The following is a 6162-nucleotide window of genomic DNA, read 5'->3' on the forward strand; positions in this document are numbered from 1 at the left end:
TCGTGATTTCAGATCATGGGATTCAGCCCAGAGATGGGCTCCGAGCTCAGCGAGGAGTCTGCTGGTATTTCTCTCCCTCTCCCTCTGCCCTTCCTCTCTCTCTCTCTCAAATAAATAAATAAATCTTAAAAAAAAAAACTGATACAACTCAACACTTACACAAGTAATCTAATTAAAAAATGTGTAGAGGACATGAACAGACATTTCTCCCAAGAAGACATCCAGGAAGCCAACATACACATGAAAAGATGTTCATCATCACTTATCATCAGGGAAATGCAAATCAAAACTCCGATGAGATATCATCCCACCTGTCAGAATGGCTAAAATCAACAACACAAGAAACAACAGGTGTCGGGGAGGATGTGGAGAAAAAGGAACCCTCTTGCACTGTTGGAGGGAATGCAAACTGGTGCAGCCACTGTGGAAAACAGTATGCAGGTTCCTGAAAAATTCAAAATAGAACTACCTTACAATCCAGCAATCACACTACTGGATATTTACCCAAAGAATACAGGAACACTAATTCAAAGAGATACAGGCACCGTGATGTTTATAGCAGCATTATTTACAATAGCCAAGACATGGAAGCAGCCCAAGTGTCCATCGATTGATGAATGGATAAAGAAGATAAACGATGAATACTATTTAGTCGTAAAAAAGAATGAAATCTTGCCATTTGCAACGACCTGGGTGGAGCTAGAGTATAATGTTAAGCGAAATAAGTCAGCAGAGAAAGACAAATACCGTATGATTTCACTCATATGTGGAATTTAAGAAACAAAACAGACAAGCAAAGTGGGGGGGGGAGTGAGTGAGAGAGAGAGAAAGAGAGATAGAGAGGCAAAGCAAGAAACAGACTTAATAATAGAGAACAATCTAATGGTTACCAGAGGGGAGAGGTGGGATAGGTTAAATAGATGATGGGGATTAAGGAGTTCACTTGTCATGATGAGCATAGCGTGATGTATGGAACTGTTGAATTACTTTATTGTACACCTGAAACTAATATAACATTGTATGTTAATTAACTGAAATTAAAAAAAAAAAAAAAGACTGGGATGCAGCCTAGAATGGAAACAGAATATGGGTGCAAGGAATTAGAGGTATCAATTACCTTTTGGAACTTTAAAAGTAGAAGTGGAAGGAAAGGAGAGTAGATCCTCCAGAAGATAGCTAGGAAAGCTCTTGACTGACCTAACTCTATACAATGCACAGCTTGTTTAGATGTGCTTGTATTGTTAACATATAAAGGCCATCCTGCTTTGTAGGATCACTATGATGTTGGCATGTACCATCGTGAAAAGGAGCCTGGACTGGGATTCTGGCAAGAGAGGTCTCCTCTGCCACTAGTGTGCTGTGTGACCTGGGCAAGTTCAGCTCCTCTCTGGCCTTCATTGACTCATCAGTAATAGGCAGGGGTTGACGAAATTGGTCTCAGACAAATCATCTTTGATTCTGTCCATCTTCCAAACAAATAACCAAACAAATCCATTCTTCATGTGGTGGTGAGTAGAACCTTGGGCCTGCTAAAGTGATGGAAGAAGGATGGTGAATCTGGGAATATAAGGTGTGTTGGAACCAGTAACTTAGATCACTATATCATAGGAAATGAAGAACTATTGGAAAGCAGATTACAAGGTAGTAGGGCATGTTTTTGTCTGGGTTCTTTCTTTTCACCCTCCTACCCCACATGCTCAATATACTCCAGCTATTATGGAGGGTTCCTACTGTCCCACTGATGGAAACTGAAGGCCTTTTCCATCCCCACATTTTCCACTTGCCCAATGTACACAATGAATGGAAGTTCAAGCTCTGGAGTCAGATGGATATAGATTTAAATCCTAGTTCTGCCAGTAACTAGCTATGTATCTTTGGCCAAATCCCTACATCTCTCTGAGCATCAGTTTCCTCTTCTGAACAATGAAGAATAAAAGTTGTGTCAAATGACGGTAGGCTAGGTTAAGCTGCAGCAATAATCAACCCCCAAATTTCAGTGGCCTAATGAAAGTTTATTTCTCATTCATTGTGGTAGGCAGCATCTAAAATGGCTCCCAGCAAGCCCTGCCTTCTGGGAGTCATACTTTTGAAAAATCCCTGCTCATGGGTAATGGGCTGGACCTAGGTTACAAAAAAAACTAGGACTTCAGTATTGCTGCTGCTTCTTCTGCTTCTCCTCCTCCTCCTCCCCCTCCTTCTCCTCCTTCTTCTTCTTCCTCTCTCTCTCCCTCACCCACTTGCCATGGTATGAGTGGCCTTATGGAGAAACCCAAATGGCAAGGAACTAAGGGAGATCTCCAGGCAACAATCAGCAAGCAGCTGAGGTCCTGAAGCCTGTGAGTAGTCGAATCCTTCCAATAACCACATGAATGAGTTGGAAGCCAACTGTCTCCCCGCCAAGCTTTCAGATGAGACCACAGCCCTGGACAACACCTTGATTGCAGTCTTGTGAGAGACCTGAGGTAGAGGTACCCAGCTAAGCTGTGACAGAATTCCTGATCCACAGAAATTGTGAGATAATAAATGTTTCCGAAACACTACATGTCAATCCTCTAAGTTTTGAGGTCACTTGTTACATAGCTACATGATCAAAGTGGTCTGAGAAGGGGTGCTTGACCTACTCTAGTCAGGGACCCATGCTGATGGAGGCTCCATCTTCCATGATCACCCTGACAGAGGAGGAATTGCACACTGACTCTTAAAACTCCCACCCCAAGAGCGACACATGCCACTTCTACTTGTGTTTCATTGGCCAGTGAAGTCACACAGTCACACCTAACTTCAAAGGAGGGTGGAAGGAAAATCAACACAATATTTGTGAATAGCCCCTATGCCTCCCACAATAAAATCTGCCTTGAAGGATTTTTGTGGGGACCATTAAAGTGCTGTATCAGGATGCTTACAGCTACACATAAGAGAAAACCCCATGTGAATCTAAACAAAAGTTTAAGCAATCAAGGGAAGTTTTGGCTCATACTTTTTGGCAAAATGTCTAGAGGCAGGATTACTGCAGGTAAGACTGGATCCAGTTACTCAAAGATGCAGACAACTGATTTCTTTGCCTCTCTTCTCCATATTTTGAGATATTAGCTTCATCCTAAACCTTGCTCCCCTCAGTGCTCCATAGTGGTTGCCAGAAGTTATAAGCTTCCCTGCTCAATCCAGCAGGGAAGCGTGGTCACAGGAGTCTTGAGCTTTCCGCTGATTGCATCAGCCTAAGTCATATGCCCAAGGTGCCTTGAAGGGAATGGTGATGGCATGTGAGGATGGTTTCCCTGGGTCACTTGCTCAGATCTCCAAGTCAGTTTCCCCAGAACCAAATGGATCTCCACATAGAAGTGGAGGGTATGGATAGTGCTTACACAAGTGCCTGACACTGTTTTTTCTCAGCATTATCTACTATTCTTTTCCTTTTATTTATTTATTTATTTATTTATTTATTTATTTATTTATTTCTATTCTCTTCTTTTAAGTCACTTCACTTGGTAAAGCCATTTCAGTGAGGGGCATGTGGCTGGCTCAGTTGGTGGAGCATGTGACTCTTGATCTTCGGGTTGTGGGTTCAAGCCCCACATTGGGTGTAGAGATTACTTTAAAAAATAAAATCTTTATTTAAAAAAGGTATTTCAGTGATTAATTTGTAAATATCTACTGGATCTGAGGATGCTTTGTGAATTGAAAAAGCTAGACAAATCTAAGAGATTATTACTATTTTTATAGACAAGCAGTACTCAACTGAGACAAACCAGGATCATCCTCCTTCACCATATTTTAGCCACAGTGGCATTTTTTTTCTTTTCCAGAAACACACCAAGCTTGTTTGGGTCTTAAGATTTTTGTATACCATGTTGGCTTCTCTTTCTCTTGAAATTCTATTCCCCTGGATCTCTTTTAACTGGCTCCTCTCATCCTTCTGACTTCAGAAATATTTCCTGACCTTCCTGTACCCAATCACCATGTGACTCTTCATAGCATGTATTAACTATCTGAAATTATTTTGTTCATTTTCTTGCTTATCGTCTCACTCCTGAAACCAGAACTTTCGGTAGGCAAGGACTTTCTGTCTTGTTCACAGACACATCCCCCGCATCTAGCACAGGACTTGACACATACTAGCCACAAAGTAGATGTGTGTTCAAAGAAAGTAGGAACAAATGATTAAATGTAGCTTCTCCACCAACTGCTGGGCCTCTGTTTGTTGTAAGGTGTGTCTCAATTGCCAGATTTTACAAATGACTAGCTAAAAAAAAAGACACAAATTAGAATATACTCAAGGTTGTCCTTGTAAGCACCTCTCTTCCAGTCACTTCATTCTGGAGATGGAGGGGAAAAGGGTTGAATGAGTCTTAGCTGTTTTGAAATGAGTGTAATTTGTCTCATGGCTCCTCTGTGCCAATTTAGCATGCATCAGAATTATCTGCTTATTTACCTCAGATTACAGGGCACCACCTCAGAGTTCCTGATGCAGTAAATCTAGAGTGGGGGTTCAAGATTTTGCATTTCTAAGAAGTTCCCAGATAGTGCTGATGCTACTGTTTGGAGAACTACTTGGGGGAACAGCTGCCACAATCTAAATAGACAACACATTCTAAAGTAGGATTACTGGCTGTGGCTATTTTGAATTACTGTAGTGCTTTACTCCTCCGCAACATTTTTTGGCTTTCACTAAAATCCATGTACATCCATAGAAGTGTTTCCTATAAGTCAAAATATCTGTCTTGTGTGTTGCAAAAGATCAAAGATTCAGGACCAAATGCTGTCATAGAACATTCAGGGGCATTTCCATCTTAGAGTACAAGTGTTAAAGTCATTCATCTAAATATGTCCCAAATTCACCAATTTATTTCGATCCATACTTCCAAGATACTATTGTTATTATTAGTAGTATTAGTATTATATTTCATGTCAACTATGATGATTATCCTAAGTGGCTCTCTAAAGTCATCCATGTGGAGCCAGACAAGCTTTTCTAAATACAAATCCAATGATGCTACTTGCTTATAGAAAACTCTCACTAGTTTCCCAATCGTCTCAAGGAAAAGTCCACTATCTTTAAGACAGCTGACTTGATGTGGTTACTGTCTACCTTGTAGCCTCATCTCATACCACTCCCCCTCAACCATCATCAGCTCTTTTCTGTTCCTCAGTGTCAGATAGCAAACTCCCTCCCACCACAAGGTCTGACCACATGCGGTTCTCTCAGGAAAATTCCATCTCCCTTACCTTACTAACTCCTACTCTTTCTTCAGAACTCAGCTTGTATCATTTCTTCAAGAAAGCCTTTCCTATTGTTCTCAGGCTAGGTCGGTTTCTTCTGTTGCATGATCGTACAGAACTTTGTTCCATTCCTTCAGAGCACTACCCCTTTTTTCAGGGTCTTTATATGTTATCTTCAGGGGAAAAGGATCATGACTGTTTTTACTCACCAGTGTATCCCTAGCGCCTAACACAGCACGTTACTAATGCTCAATAAATACTGGATGAAATTTAAAATGTATGCTTATTTGCTCGGTCCCTACTATGCACCAGATCCTACGGTAGGCCCTCAGAGGATACAGAGATGAGTAAGACAGATGCTTGAATTTAAGGAACTCCATGCCAGTTAAGAGCAATGGATATGGTATGGACTTTGGAGACAATTTTCTGCAACAGAGTGGAAGTGTCTATATGAGAGGAACAAAGTGCTTTGGGAGTCAATCAGATCAATTCCATATGGGGAAATCAATTCATTCAACATATACCTTGAATGAAAATGCAGTTCTCACTATGCGCTATGCACTGTTCTAAGTGTTTTACGTGGCTGAGGTCACTGTAAGAATCTTACAGATGGGGAAAACAGGCGGAGGACGGCCAAGTCACCTGTCCAAAGTTACACAGCTAGTAAGTAGTAGGAAAGGGATTTTGAATCCAGGCTACATGCTTGGCTCCAGTCTTCAAGACAGAGAAAGCCTCATGGAAGAAGCGGCAATTAAGCCAGGCTTGAAGGATTCGGCCAGGTGGAAAACGGGACGGCCATTCCAAGCAAAAACCGGGCAATATGCGCCTAATTACAAATTTAATTTCTTCCTTTGCCCACAGCCCCATTAGATAACAGGAGGAATTTCACAAGCGCGCCGGATAAAGAGAAAAGGAAAAGAGAGCGAACTTCCGGCTATGGTGAGT

The sequence above is a fragment of the Mirounga leonina genome, unplaced genomic scaffold (assembly GCF_011800145.1).
Source record: "Mirounga leonina isolate KUSES-001 unplaced genomic scaffold, KU_Mleo_1.0 Mir_488, whole genome shotgun sequence".
NCBI classification, from domain to species: Eukaryota; Metazoa; Chordata; class Mammalia; order Carnivora; family Phocidae; genus Mirounga; species Mirounga leonina.